This window comes from Vollenhovia emeryi, unplaced genomic scaffold, assembly GCF_000949405.1.
Source record: "Vollenhovia emeryi isolate VEMERY1.0 unplaced genomic scaffold, V.emery_V1.0 DF939122.1, whole genome shotgun sequence".
Classification (NCBI taxonomy): Eukaryota; Metazoa; Arthropoda; class Insecta; order Hymenoptera; family Formicidae; genus Vollenhovia; species Vollenhovia emeryi.
The window spans coordinates 2,950,809-2,966,809 of record NW_011967244.1 but is presented as its reverse complement, the minus strand read 5'-3'; the positions used below and the strand labels follow the sequence as shown (position 1 = coordinate 2,966,809).

Here is a 16,001-nt window from a genome sequence, read left to right as displayed (position 1 = left end):
CATCACGTTTTAGAAACTGACATTTGGCAGTCAAGGGGCACGCAACGGCGTTGGATTACCGATACGTCGTACCTGAAGCTGAGCGTCGCGCGCTTGGTTACGGTTGTTTAATGACTGGAGTAGGGGGTGATAGGCGGTGCCTCGCGAAAATTGGCCGAAATGAGCAGTTCGTGGACAGCTCTGATTTAACAAACACCTCGCTATCTCATATTAGGAGCCTATCTTATAATAGGGGACTTTTCTCTACATGTAAGTACACAGTTTTCCCCGACAATTATTAGGATATAAATATTTAAATTTTCAATAATGATAAATAGCAACAATAAAATATCCTCCGTTTACTACTGCATAGTTGTAAACTCTTTGACATTGTTTCATTATTTATTCTTTCTCTCGAGATATATTGCGATTTAAACGTAACTTCCGTTTTATGAGATGATTGAACTTGGAAATAAAATCAATTAGAGTAAACGATCTTACACTCGTTGGAAATTTTTAAGTCGTGGTTTTAAAACGAAATCAAGATTCGTAAACTTTTGGAGCTTAAAAATTTTGGCTTTAAAACGAAATGAAGATCTATTTAACGAAATGAAGCTGTAATTTTTTACGCGAAAATATTGACGATCATAACGACTCGCAATTGCGATACAAGTCCCAGGGATAAATTAGTCGGGATGAAATTAATTTCCTTTTCACAAGCAATCAACAATATCTCGCAAATTAATCATCCGAGATGAGCAATTTTGGGCGCGCTGAAAGCGCTGGAATTTCAGCTTTTAAACCAGTCCGGGATTATTCGGCTACAATTTTTCCGCGGGGAGATATTGATAACTTTATCGACCGCGGTCGCGATCTTGTTAAGAGCGAAACCGGCCGGCGCGCGCTCGCGCTTTATGGCGTATCGTGTCTCAAAGAGATTGTACTACACGTGTTCTCGCACCTGTTTTTTTACTGCGCAGCTGTCAAGTCCCGTGTAAAAAATACGCGGTATTCTTTCATGTGTGGGGCGTGTGCACACCGGATTTTCAAAACGCTGTAACTTAACGAAAAATTGACGTAGCGACATGCGACTAAAACTGATTTTCTGTGTTTTGCGGATACGTATATTGAATGTATACTCTCATTATATGCAAGGTTGGTAAGTAACTCGTTATTTGTAACGAAATTACAGTTACAGTTACTTCTTTTTGGTAACTCTAACTTAACTTCGTTACTTTCTCTTCATCTGTGACTGTAACTTAACTCAGTTACATTTTTTCGATAACTACACAGTTGAAAAATTTGTGTTAAATTTTACAGACATTACATGTCCCAAACGGTCCACACAAATTTTTGTGTGCATTTAACATAATATGGATATGTTAAATGATCACACTAATATTTTGTTATGTTAATATTTTAACACAAAATAAATGCAAATCTGAAAATAATTTGAAATAAATTTTGTGCAAAATTAACATATTTTTAATGACAAAATGAATTTAAAAAGATGTAATTTTTACATTTTACAGATGTAATAAGAAATGACGGTTTGAAATCACCCTCATTTATGTTATATATTATAGAGTAAAATCAAAATTTTATTCTGTAAATTTTAACAGATAAATCTTGTTACTAATAATATAGAACATATGCATTGTGTAAAATTAAAAAATACGTACGCCTTGTGTTGTTTTAACATTTCTTTTCACTTATTTTAATAATTTTACAATTGTGGTCAATTAATACAAGAGCAATATGTTAAATTGACACATGAATGTGTTAAACATTTAACACAAAAATTTTAACCAGCATTTTTTTAACAAGAAAACACAAATTTTCCATCTGTGTAGTAACTAATTTAATAGTTACATTAATAGTTACTTTATATATATATATTATATATATATATTTTAAACCCTCACAGATTGCATTAGGCCTTGCATTTGCACATAAATGCCTTTATCGACGGATTACAATTTAAATGCAGATTTGACATTTTTATTTTCAATGCAAGAAAGTAATTGCAAAGTAACGATCGTTACTTTTTGAATAACTGTAGCTGTAACTAGTAAATGTAACTAGTTACATTTTTAGCAAAAAAAAACTGTAACTGTAACTAGATACTTTTATAAAGTAACTTTCCCAATCCTGATATATGTATGTATGTACAATAAAATAAGAGGAATAAAATATAAAGCAATAGTATTTCGTTAAAACGTAGGGCTCAGAAACAATTTGCGCAAAATTATTATTAATACATTATTATATTAAGATAAAAATTATGATTATACATTTGTGAATCGTATATTAACAAGATATAATATTATACACCGAGAGAATTTTATTTTAAAATTTATCCCGGAAATCGTGTAATCGTAGGACAACACAGCATTTTTAGGACTTTTATGAGAGACTTTTCGAAATTTTACCATACATTTCACAAGTAATTATACTTAGCTTATATTTTATTAGTGAAATGTACGGTAAAATTTCAAAAACTTATAAAATTCTTCAAAATGCCGATTGTTGTTCCACGATCACATGATTTTCAGGATAAATTTCAAGAGAAAATTCTCTCCGTGTATACACAGTACATTAATGCGATTTATGTTAGTTAAATTGTATTCGTCGAATTAAGATGTAAATTTTATAACACATCTAATTCAAAAACTAATAATTGAATAGAATTCTGAGATAACAATTCTAGAAGTCTGAGATAACGTTAATGAATCCATTTAAACAAGGCTCAAAGTATGCGATAATAATCCGCGCTGACTGAACTGTAAGAAACAGAATATTCGGCGTACATTGATTGCGTGATACAACTTGAAAATACACCCCGTAGTAAAACGGTTTGCCCGCTCGGGACTTGTTTTTGTCACGCACACAATAGCCCGCGTCGTACCGGTCGTACGCCGCGACCGCGGCAAGGTCGCCGCGCTATCATTCTCGTCCCGGCCGCCGAGCGAGCAGGCAGCCGTCCGTGTTGTTCCGTGTATAGTTATTACTTTTCGAAATACGACGAAATACGTGCAAAGAGAATATTATACGTATCGGAGGGATACCGCGTTCTCTTTTAACCATCAGATTCGCCTAAATGACTTTCGGAATTCACGCGATTCGTCGATGTGTCGAAGCACTGGTCGCTCGTTGCGAAGCAAGTGTCTCGCGCGATTTATACGTATCGAAACGAGGGGAGGATCTGCATTCTAAATTAACATTTCGCCGCGATTTATAATACTTAGAGTGGTTCTACGATAGACGCAGAACCAGCCTTACTTGGACGATGATTATTGCTCGAAGAATGCTCGAATCCCGCGACGTGTTTCGGTTTATTCACCAATTTGAAAGTAATTTCCTATCGCTTATCGCTTTCAAAAATGTGCGACACGATACGCGAATCATACGCGAAATAGTATATCGTGATTTATATGACGGAGCCGTAGATAATTAGTTTCGTGTCTGATCGCGTTTTCGCGAGTGTTGTTCGCGAGTGTGCAACGAGGCAACATGAAAGGGAAATAAGACCTCGGAGACATTAGATTTATTGTATCGGTGAGTGTATTTCCCTGTTAACTTAAGAGAATCTTTAACTTACTGGATCTGTGAATATTACAGTTAAATATAACGTTTCATAGAGTTATCGTCTTAAATTGAATGGGCCAAATTAGTGTAAATGTTTAACGTTGAAATGTGTCAGCCTTCAAAATCCAATTATTTATTCAAATGTTTCAGAAAATAATGACTCGAAGTGTGTTACATCGAGGAACTTGAGGAGATGATCTGGACCGTCTGAGAGGAGGAGTAGGCCTGGCAGAGGCATCATGTGCCGGCGGAACAACTTTGCGGTGAATATTGTTTTTATTTTGTGGAAATTAATTTTTTTCCCGTTTATTATCGAATCGTTTTGTTTCACTTCAATTTCGAAATAATAATCAGAAGACAAGAAGAAATTTTATAAAAGTTTATCCTTATAAAGATATTTTGCTGAAAATATAATATAAATATATTTAACTGATTAAAAAGTTTATCGCGCATAAGGTTTACGTATTGCTTTTCTTTGACACTGTTTTTATATAAATTTTACATTTCTGTGTTACAGATTCAACTAGCTACGTGGCAGATACAACTCCGCTGTTGCACTTCGGGGGTCGGTGAGTTAGAAATTTTTTTATAAAGGTAACGAATCTACGATTAATACATGTCGTAGATCCGTTGCCTTAAACGGATGGGTTACGAATGATTAGGGCAAATTAATCTTCTATTTAATGTATTTTTTAATTTCTTTTGACTCCATAGAGCTCTACAAATCAGGATATTGAGCTCACGTGACACATTGAGAATCGTTGAATCGCATCACGAAAATTACACGTAATATCGCGAATATATCAATGATTGATTTATTCGTCTTGTTTAACGCGAATAAATTTCTATTTTGCCCTAATCATTTGTAGTCTATTTATTAATTTTTCTTTTAATAAATTGATATATACAGTCAAATAATATGACGTGAGGTTTTTAACATTTTGTCGACAACACCGAAAATTTTTCATTTATTTCCATATATTATTTCCGATTATTGATTAATTTATAATCCATTTATAATGTCAGTATCTATTGTGGGAAGTTTCTTTTTACTCACGTTATTTATTCTGTACTGCACCTTACTCGATACACTTTCAAAATGTGTGTTGCGTGCACAATCACACGCATCTTCGTATTTTCGCGATTGGATTTTGCACCGAGAAGTTTTCCAGTATTAATTTTTTAATTTTGTCTACATCATAAATGTCAATTTTTCACGGGATATTGAGATCGATATACATGTAACGAAGTAAATTTTTATTCTTGATTACAATTCCAAATTAAAAGATCAAATTGCAAACAAACGATCGATCAATGGTCTCAAATAAATAACGTAATTAATTGATAAAAATATTTGTGATTAATTTAATGTAGTCAATTTTGAAAAATAATATTCTGTTTGAATTAACTTCTCGTTGTCGTACATTTTTTTATTACGATCGACGCTCGCACACCATTCGAACGTAATGTCTGTCGGTGATTACGACAAACCGACGTGTGCAGGCACCTAAAAATATTATTTTAAAGAAATGAAGACCGTCGATTAAAATCGGCGGGAATAGTTAGTTGGTCTGCTCTAGATTAACAGGCCAACATAACATTTTTATAAAATGCGGTTGTTTTCATGTATATTTTTAATATCAATTTTATCAATAATCAGTAACAAATTCTTGTTACTTTTTATTTATTGCAAAAATCGTTGATAACTTAATTTTGAAAAATTCGTAATTTCACATCCCCGACAGATGTAAAGTTAAAACGCAAAAATATTCGACAAGAATTTTATTTGGCGAAACGTTAAATATTTTCTGTGACGAAAAATTTACTGGTATACGGTCTCAGAATTTATTTTTTTTAACGTGTACGCGTACTATGTTTATACAAGGTTGCCATGCCATCGTTTGCGCGTCGAGATTCGAGGCAGACAAGCAGCGGCGTGGACCGCTATATCGTTCTTGCTTTTCAAAACGCAATAATTTTTTTAAGCAATTAGCAATTATCAGAGTCCATGCATTGATTAATTCGAACATAAATGTATACAGCAATTTCAAGCGTTTCATTCATTTCACATTGAAATTGATACGATAACGAGTAGAAATTACACATTAATGTAGCGTGATACTTTCGCGCAAAAATTATTTTTCTACGATACTCCAATTTCGTCACATCGCTCTTTGAACTTTTCCCCTATTTAAACGTCATTTGCGCACTATTTTACGAATCGAGGGAACAGAATAATGTACAAAGTGCCGGCTTGACTCAAGCAACGGAAAGCCATGACATCGATAGCCCATTAATAATTTCGCGTTAATTTATACATTTTCGGAATTTATGCGATCGAGATACATTTAGTATGCAACCTCGGTTGTATATTTTCGCGTCGGTTTATCTTACTTTAATTAGCCACCGATTCGGCTTTATTAATAATATCGCATCGCATAGAATTAACATGAAATCTTCACGCTCTATGAGCACGGGATTGGCAACTCCGAATTATTCGACTAATCCTAAATCCCGGAGATTTAATCGGACTTTTCTAAGTTTAAAGAGCATCGATTAAAGAAGACCGTTATTTGTGTGTTAATGTTTCTCTCGCGTTGTTCTCCCGTCACAATATGTAATCAAATGTACGTGTTATAATCAAAAAATAATCACGTGCGATTAACGTCGCAAGTGTCGTTTAAACTGCTGCGCAATCATTGTCTTCTAGTGATTAGTGCACGCGCGATCATAATTAACCGCGTTTTCGCGAGTGAGTATTGTGTAAATGACATGAAAGAACAAGAGAATAAGAGGAGGCCTGGGAGAGAGACATCGGGCGACAACGAAATAACCATGGGGCAATCTATTATTTAAATTTATTATGTAATCTACATACATACATATACACATAAATGCATATATAAATGCACATTAATTTTCCCGTCAAAATTGAAACTATTTGTACGTACATACGTGAACAAACATCTACTCGTAACTCTATTAATATATTAACATAGAATAATTCTCCTCAATAGAATAGATAAAATAAAAGAAAAAACACTTTCGCATGTTTTTAAAGATATTAAACGCGCACGATTCGTGTGTGAAGTTGGCGAGGATATTCTCAAGAGATCGTAATTTCCTTTGTTTCGAAACTAAACATTTTTTAATTAATTTACTTGTAGATTATCTGGAAGTAAACTATCGTGGACAAAAAAGGATTGCGACACTTTATCTTTCAATGAATTTTGGGACGCGCAAAAATCGCGAGGACGATCTCACGATTTTTCGGCATTCCCAGTCAAATTAAATCTCGTTGAAAGAAAATGTTGCAATCTTTCTGTCCACGGGGGTACAGGTTGGTTCACGTCCGTTGGTTCAGTTCGTGCACAATGAATTAAAAAAAAAAAAGATTAAACACGCTTCGGTGCTCGCTCTGGCCGGCAATCACCGTACACATCGACATGCATCTCGTAGGGTCCGTTATTTCCGTCTCCGTTTGCTCGATCAAGATCCTCAATTCCCTTTCAACGGATCGCCGTAAGATCGATGTGACGGCGATGAACTTTCGTTAGCGATCGGTCGCACCGGCTCTTGTCGGTAATATCACGAAAGGGCGTCCTCTTTTCCGTGACTCGAGGAACGTTAGTAAGTAATACGCTTTTTTTTTCTTCTCTTCCAATGATGTTATCCAATCCCGCGCTGTTCTACGAGAATCCTCTCGGGCATAATGGATGTCCTTCCATCCGTCGGTGACATTTCGCCTCCGAAGATTTGAGATTGGCTAACAAGTCGTAATAAGTTTCACGCGGAGATCATTATTCTCTTATTAGACTCTGTCTGATTGTTCCTTGTATTAGGAAAGCGGACGCTTCGACGCAAATGTATATAATAATATCGCCTTTTGCCATTATCGTCCTAAATCTTACCGCGGGATTGTTAGAAAATCAATTGACTTTTTTACAGATAACTTTACGAGATAATACAATAAAATAATAACCCTCGAGTTTATTCACGCTTGAAATATCAATCTTAATACGTCAAAGACGGACAAAATATATTTATTGTTCGCACGTAATAAAATTATCTACGATCTCTTGTGATTTCTATATTATTGCACTTTAACAGGGAACTGGGCTGGAGAAAAAAGTAAAAAGTTTCTTCGTAAAGAGAGCTTTCATCTTTTTATACTTTATAAGTTGATACAGAATTGTAAATAGCATAAACCTGCACTTGCAAAGAGTACTTGAAATAATTAATGAAACAGTATAATTTTAATCTGGAACATGGAAAGATATTGATACAATAATACGCTAAAATCTTGCTGAAAGGGACGCGTGTACGGTAATTCTTGTTATTTTATTTTTATTGCAGTCCACGTTTACTATTATCAAAGGTTTCGCTGCTACTCGAAAACCTTGTGATCTTTCAATTTTTAATTTTTTCTTTATTCTTATTCTTCCAAACGTGTACGAATAGCATGCCAGTCGGCGGTGTACTGTAAATGAAAAATTGAATATTCAACCGCTTTATCGATGCACCGTCAAAGTGTTTGCGACGATCGGTTTTCCGTGTATATTCCGGAGCTGTTTCTCACGTCAATAGGAATATTTAAAAGCCTTTTAAAGCTACCCGAGCGTTTCTCGGTAGCTGTTTTGCCAATATGTACAACGTGTCCGATAAAATATGTTCCAATGTAGCTATTATACGATACTTAATCTGTACTTAACACCGTGTACTGGTCGCTATAGTCGCTTAACTTTACAACATCACAGGTGAGAGATCGTAGGTAATTTTCGTTCGCAATGCGCGTTGAAATAATTGAGCGTTTTTTTCGCACGCCACGACTCCCGCTTTCTACAAATTAACTTTTAATACGCGCCGCAAATTTTCTCATCTCTCGTGACAAATGACTGTATAATTTATTTAGAGTACGCCTTGCAGGAATGAATGTTTTCACAATCGGTTAAATTTTTCGTTAAGTTCGGATCGTAAAGTTAAAGAAACGCACACGGCGCAAAGAAGATGTTTACAACTATATTCTAATGCAAGAAGAAATTACATATGATTTCTCGCTACCGGCACCGTAGATTCAATATGATTAGTCCGGAGCCTTCACTCTGACGGAGAATAATAGCTTGAGCTGAGATGATAATTTCACGTTTCGCTACAGTATGCTATTGGATCTGTGAAATTACAGTTTGCTGATTTGTTTCCCACATCTGACATCGTTACGGAGTACCATACATTCTCATACACCCGTGAAAATACTTTTTACGCGTCGTAAAGCGAAATGAAATACCGCTGCTGTGTATATAGTGTTTAAGAAACTAATCAACAAGTTTCAGTCGCAGCGAACTCGAGATTCTAGGCGGTGCCCGTTGATTGCTTTCTTACTAGATGCTCTTAAAATTTTTACAGTGACTTACTTTACCGAATTGCATTTCTCTTTACGATGTTTTTATGAATAAATAGCCCGGTATTTTGAACGTAAACGTGATTTGACGTGTAACTTCGTGATTTCGGTAATAAACTTTAAATATTCAAGACAATATTTTTTGTTTCACGTTGCATGTCGTATACATAGGTGTATCAAAAGTTATCTGTGTAGTAAAACTTATTTGTGCAAAGCGAGACGATAATAATGTAAGAAGTAAAAATTATACGAGATACTCAGGAAACTTCGAAATCGGTATTTATTCGGAAGACAAAAAGCTTTGATATCTTATCTTTATGACGTTACGCGTGAAATAAAAAAATAAGTTAAAAATATCCCGGAAACAGGATATTAAATTCCTTAAAATTTTGTATCTTGTTTCCGGAAAATTTCTAACTTATTTTTCTATTTCACGCGTAACGTCATAAAGATGAGGGAATCCATATCAAAGCTTTTTGTCTTCCGAATAAATACCGATTTCGAAGTTTCCTGAGTATCTCGTATAATTTTTATTTCGTACATTGTCGTTTTGCTTTGCACAAATACGGAAGGAATTTAAATACGGTCTCGTCGAGTAGTTCAATACTTGAACATATGGTATTAACGTTTCTTTCTGCGATTAATTAAACGAATTAGCAAGTCGCTTATTGAAATACCAGGTGGCGAGCTAGGCGTAACGAAAACGCGAAGAAGCGGGAGGACAACGACCGAACAATTAGTTTGCATCATGACAGGGAAGAAAGTAAGTCCTCTGGCTGGCTGACGCGACGTCAACAAACTGTCGGCTGTAATTTATAGCGCGTGATGAATAATTCTTGATTCTATAGTTGCGAAGTTGAGACACACCGCTAACTTTCCAAAATGGAATTGAATGTTCAAGCAAGTTAATGCAATGCAACGCGTGAGGAATCTATTGCGAACAAGTCCATCTATAAACCACGTTGCTTATTAATTTTATCATAAAATCAACAGCGAATTTAATAAGCGCCAGGTGCGATTACACTCAATATCACTGATAACATTACATCTTTAATAATATCGATAGCAAACGTGCCATCATTGACTTATATTACATTTTTTACGTTTATATAATAGCAACTTTATTAAATAGTAATTAATTTGAATGATATCAAAGATAATATTTAATAATTACAGCTTTTTAGTTATCCGTAGGAATGACACAATGTGCTTCGTCCCGCACATGTTTAGATAATATTGAATCAAAAATTAGTCAGAAAGAAATGTTAATCCAATTTGGAAATTTTTTCCGATTTAGTTATCAAATACAGCAGTTACGTCAGCTTAGAGGATTTATTTTACCGTGCTTCTTATTGAAACGATAACGTCGAGAAAGTAATATAGATGCACCTATAGAAAAAATTTTCGAGTCCAATGCTATTACACGTTAATGTTATATCATAAAATAGGATCGCTATAGTGCCAGTCATATTTATTATAGAGAAAGGGATATTTTAATCTTAAATGAAAAATTCTAAAATCTAGAATAAAATGATAGTATGTATCGTCTTTTGTCGAATATCGCGGTGCCAATTTCGTGCGTTGTAAGATGCAGGAAACATTTATTCTAAACGCAAGAATATATAAACCTACATTTATATAAGTCACTCTTGTCTCAGTATAGTAAGTCAATCTTTTTTAATTCGATAGAGGAGAATAAGGATTATTGATTTTATTTTAATGTCGTCTTATTTTTATACGAAATGTGGTAGTGAGAAATATAAATGCGTCAAGAATATTTTTTGTCTCACTAACAGAAATTCTTTCGGTGGGTGTGTAAAAAGAAATAACACTTCCATTAATTCGGTTTTCAATTTCAAAGTTTCACGGTTTTTATGGTTTCCCTGGGGCGCGAGAATGCAAATTTAAAAATATCCTTTCTCATACTTCAACGCCTCTTAAGTACCGCCTAGCTTCGTCGTTACGTCGCAGCGTAACCACGTCCGCATACGTTATTCAAGAAAAGTGCTCGCCGTGAGCTGCGCCGGTGCCGCCACTGTAATTTGACTTTTTCGCGAGGGGTGTAGTTTCCCTCTTTTTTTTTTTTCAACACATGCTGCTGTTATTACTGGCACGAAGAAGTGCATCGGGAGACAATGGTGCGCAGCAGTGTCGTTTTGTTTGCATGCACGATATACTATAGGAAAAGAGGACAATACAGGATTAAAGCAAACTCTGTCTTTCATATCCTCATTGTCACGCTCGCAGATCATAATCACGTTAGCTCGTGTTAAAATAAAAGGAGAGAAAAAACGTATCTTTAATACCATTAAATGCAGGATTGAACCGTATAAATCACTTAAACTCTACTGAATTTCAAATAAATTGAGCTCACAGTGCTTCATGTTGCTTAATCGGCTAACGTATTTCTTTTCATTTCGTAATTAACATAGTTCAACATTGACGAACATTTCTCTGTGCAACACACATCGCGGAAAAGGATGTGCAGTGTAAAATGGAACCTTTCTCGCGCGAAAGAAGAGAAATTCCCGTAAATATTTATTCCTCTAAAAAATTAAAAAAATATCCTTTCCTATTAGATTACAGAACTTTATTCGATCTTGGATTATCGTCGTTATTACAGAAAATCAATACCCCGTTTCGCTTAGCGCTCGGAATATGGCATTCTATTTCTTTCCTGTCGGTTCGCATCGGTGTCAAGACACCCTCACAGGTTAATCGTCCATCCGAGGACGTTTATAGATGCTCGCAGGCCTCGATCGTGTCTCGCGCGAATCGAAAGGCGAATCGCCTTGCGCCTTCGCTCGCCTTGGCTCGGCTAATATCACAGATGAAAGTGAGTTTACTGGCGCGACGCGTTCATCAGTAAAAGGATGCGCCCGCAAGGTACCTCTCTCTTCGCTACGAGGGACTTCCTCTCCGCCTCGCGCGCAGCCAAGACGAATAGAGAGGCGTGGGAGATCGTGTCATTCACTAGGTAGTGCTTACTACGGCGCTATCGGTACGTCGCATCACGAGAAACGATCGAAAGTTGCGCTCCGTGCGGCTGTGGTTACTTTTACGGTTCTGGCCACGGTATGGCACACGTCGTGACCCTCACGGCAATTCGTAAAACGTTCCGCAGAGCGTCTAGCCGTATGATACATTGCATCGCCTCGAGGCTTTGCCGTGCTTCCGCTATTATCCGTTGGTGTATCTGAAGACGATCTCTTCCTGGCGAAAAAAAAAGATCCGATTTACCATTTCTTTCCACAAACTCGAGACTTTTAGTGTCTAATCTCGGGAGCGAAATGACGAATTAACGTTCGAATTAGGGCGGCACGTGAGAAAGAGGAAGTAAGATAGAGGCAGCAGACGCGACCATTAATTTTAATCGACTTTTCAATTGAGCGCGATTCTCCATACCTTCTCCGGCGAAGCTATCCACGCCTTGACATTGAAATGAACACTAGTCTTTTTATATCGGCCTACATTACTTGCCGGGTCGAGAGAAAGTGCCCGGTGTGCCCGAGATCGTATATCAACTGTTTCGTAAGATTTGCACCAATCTTTAAGAGCGTGTCTAATGAATTTGGGGAGTGATGAAATTTTACGCGACTTTTCCACGTTTGGCTGGGGAGGGTGACTTTAACTCATTTTAATTATAACACATTAACAACAACCGATTACGTAAAAGTATAAGAGATCCCTAGTGAATTAAAGAAGCTGCATACATCTGTCTGTGACTAATAATAATAAGAAAAGGAGAAAGCAGTAAAGATCAAATTGGCGAAACTAGCCTTTCGATCTCGAAGAGAAAGATGAAGATTGAAAAGTATACAGAATTAGAGTTTTGTCTCTCGCTTCTTCTCCTCTGGCATTTGTTTTCTCCATCTTTCTGTTTGATATCGCAAATCCGTTATTTGGTATCGTTGCTTCACGTATTTCTTAATTTTTTAAAGAAACTTTCCATTTCCTAAGTTTAATTCAGTATTCAATACAACGTCTTCTAAATATTTTTGCTTCCAAGCTGCATAATCGTCATTTCTATTACTGCAGTCGGTATTGAAAATTAGCCTACTGAGTTTGAATCTTCTTGTACACGTAATAATGACGATATCTAATAAACGGCACAATCCTGGAGAAGAGTCAGATAAGAATCGGAGAGTCGTGACATCGAAAGAAAAGTACAGAATTAGAGTTTTGTCTCTCGCTTCTTCTCCACTGGCATTTGTTTTCTCCATCTTTCTGTTTGATATCGCAAATCCGTTATTTGGTATCGTTGCTTCACGTATTTCTTAATTTTTTAAAGAAACTTTCCATTTCCTAAGTTTAATTCAGTATTCAATACAACGTCTTCTAAATATTTTTGCTTCCAAGCTGCATAATCGTCATTTCTATTACTGCAGTCGGTATTGAAAATTAGCTAGCTGAGTTTGAATCTTCTTGTACACGTAATAATGACGATATCTAATAAACGGCACAATCCTGGAGAAGAGTCGGATAAGAATCGGAGAGTCGTGACATCGAAAGTTCATAGCAATAGAACGCGCGCATCCTGAATGGAACATTACGGCTGGATAAAGTCGTAGGAGCGTAGTATCGTAAGGATATAGGTATAACTAAGAACAACTATTACGACAGGGTTTTATCGGTGAATAAACATTTACCTTGCGTTTATACATTCGGCGTTATCTTCATTGTGCGCGCGCGCGCGCGCGGGCAAATTTGCAAAAGCCGGAGGGCAGTTTTAGAAATGAGACGAGTACGTAGCTTCAAACGAACGCGATTCATGAAATGAATAGAATTGCAGGATGCAATGCGTGTGTGACCGCGCGGACTTAGCGTTATTACTCTGGTAAATTAATGTTTATCTATAATTGCACTGAGAAGCATTTCCATCGGATAAATTAAATAGTGCTTCCGATGGTTAATTTTTCCGATTAACTTCTCCGATTAAATTATGTACATATCCGATGAAATGCAATTACCGATGAAACTTGATCGAAAAACCGATCATATTTTTCCTCGAATATACAATTTAATCTGATCTATCCGTATATCGTGTAATTGGATTATTCAATTATATTTAATCGGCTATTTTTCTCAGTGTGCGATGCGAATGTTTCGATAACCGATTTAGCTTTGGGATGTCGATATTACGAGAATTTTGATAGCTTCAAGCGATATTACTCGAAATTTCGATTAATTTAGCATAAAAAACGAACGTGCATATTTAAATCTATTTTGACATAATTATGATTTTTCTCTTACGCAATCGCGATGGAATATGTTAAAAATATATTGTCGAGAAAATATCAAGCAATAGGACAGAAGGATATTGCCAACACTCGAGTAGTAATTAATTTTCTCAATAATGTAAGGTCAACTTCTAATTTATTACTGGAAAAAGGCGCGATGACTGTGATGACGCTAATTACACTTATATGGACGCCCATATAATCAGTGCCCCTTCATCAAATTCGCATCTATTCATTTTCATTCCTTGCAATTCTAACATTGCTCAAGTAATTATACACACTTTTTTCAACTGTCTGTACATCTTGTGTAATTAACGCTGATTAAGTGATTAATTCTATTTGCAGCGATGTAAAATCAGTTATGTTATCTTACTTAAAAGTGGTTTACATAACAAAGTCTGTGTTTCTTCGGGCGGTTACACGTGCAGCTTTCTCTACTAGCTCAGTCCGAAAGATCGCCTAGTTTTTTCGCCGCACAGTCACGCAACTTTTAATTCTCTCGATCTTAACTCGTCCATTTAGATCTGCTGGGTCTTACTAGTGTTCGTCCACATCGATTGGCCAAACGATTGAACTGCAAGAACTTATAATAATGAGATCATTTTGCAAAAAAAAAAAAAACAACAAAACGTACTCTACAGAAGAACCCTGTCGTTTTAACGTGGCGTGTAATTATCGGATACCTTCGGACGTTTACCAAAGAATCACGGGGGGTATGCTCGAAACGTCAGAAAATTTCTGCGAAATTGAAATTTCTCGGACACCGACGGTCCATTTGCGACGACTCGAGCCGCGACGGTAGCACGCGTTGACCCGCGTGCCCACCGGATATTGAGTACGCGGTCAATTAATCAACCCTTACGCGGGAGACAATCGAGGGGATCGTCTCGGGATCGCGACAATCCTACCGTGGATCAACCGGCCCTGAATATCGGCGCCGCGCCGCGCCGGATCGGTGGGGATGGAGATCCTGGCGGCATGAGGTCCGTGCGCCCCACGGGCGACTCGTCAGTATCGTGCCGCGACTCCCTCGCGACGAGAGAGCTCGCTCCAAGTTTCTTCGGCCCCGGCTGTTCGCTGCTGACTCTTCCCTTCCCTTCCTCTTCCTTTTTCTCTTTTCTTCTTTCTCTTTCTCTCTTTCTTTCGCTTTCTCTCCCGTTTCTCCCTGTCGATCGTTTACGCGAACGAGATCGTTTCCCGCAGCGTTCGCGCGCGTGCGACGTTCCGCTCCGGTGTCGTTCTCCGGAGGCCGGCCGCGTGTGTACCACGACTTTGGAGATTTAGGGGATCGGCGGCCGAGAATCCAGGATAGTGTTTTCGCCACTTCGGCGATCGTTACGCGGGACTTAACACCAGGTACGGGGTCGTCGTACGGGCTGTTTTACAGCGATTAAATCGGCGTAAGTCCGAAGGATATACGCGGCATCGATCGTACCGTGTCCTCCTATTTAAAAAGCGACAAGTATTTACGCTTATCTATGTTTTTTTTTCTATATTTAAGACAATCTTTTTCGAAATATCAATGTTGAACTACTCGAAATTAACAAGTGGAAACTAAGGGCGAGTAGAATAATTTATCAATTAGAAATTAAAGAGGCCGTTTAGGACCGGGCATAGGTGTCTATCTATTATATCTTAAAGGACCCAAGTTAAAATTGTAGAATAATTTATGCTATACAATATTTTCTTTCTTAAACTATGTAAGTTTTTTCAAAATAAGCTGAAATAACCAATATGTATACGGACGTTACATATTGTGAAATAGAAAAACAGGAATATTTAGATGATTCCGATAA

The 16,001-nt window shown here is 36.9% G+C and overlaps 1 protein-coding gene across 2 annotated transcripts in view; it reads left to right on the top strand.

The window, feature by feature from the left end:
- The first annotated feature begins 4,093 nt into the window (after positions 1 to 4,093).
- The window catches only part of LOC105569982 (mucin-5AC), a 53,999-nt gene continuing 42,091 nt past the window's right edge, over positions 4,094 to 16,001 (top strand). Inside the window, exon 1 of one of the 2 annotated variants that reach the window (XM_012026875.1) lies at positions 4,094 to 4,136. The gene's annotated coding sequence lies outside the window, so the exon portion shown is untranslated. Of the gene's footprint in view, positions 4,137 to 15,368; positions 15,562 to 16,001 lie in introns of those variants that run through there. The other variant, XM_012026873.1, reaches the window with a different exon arrangement.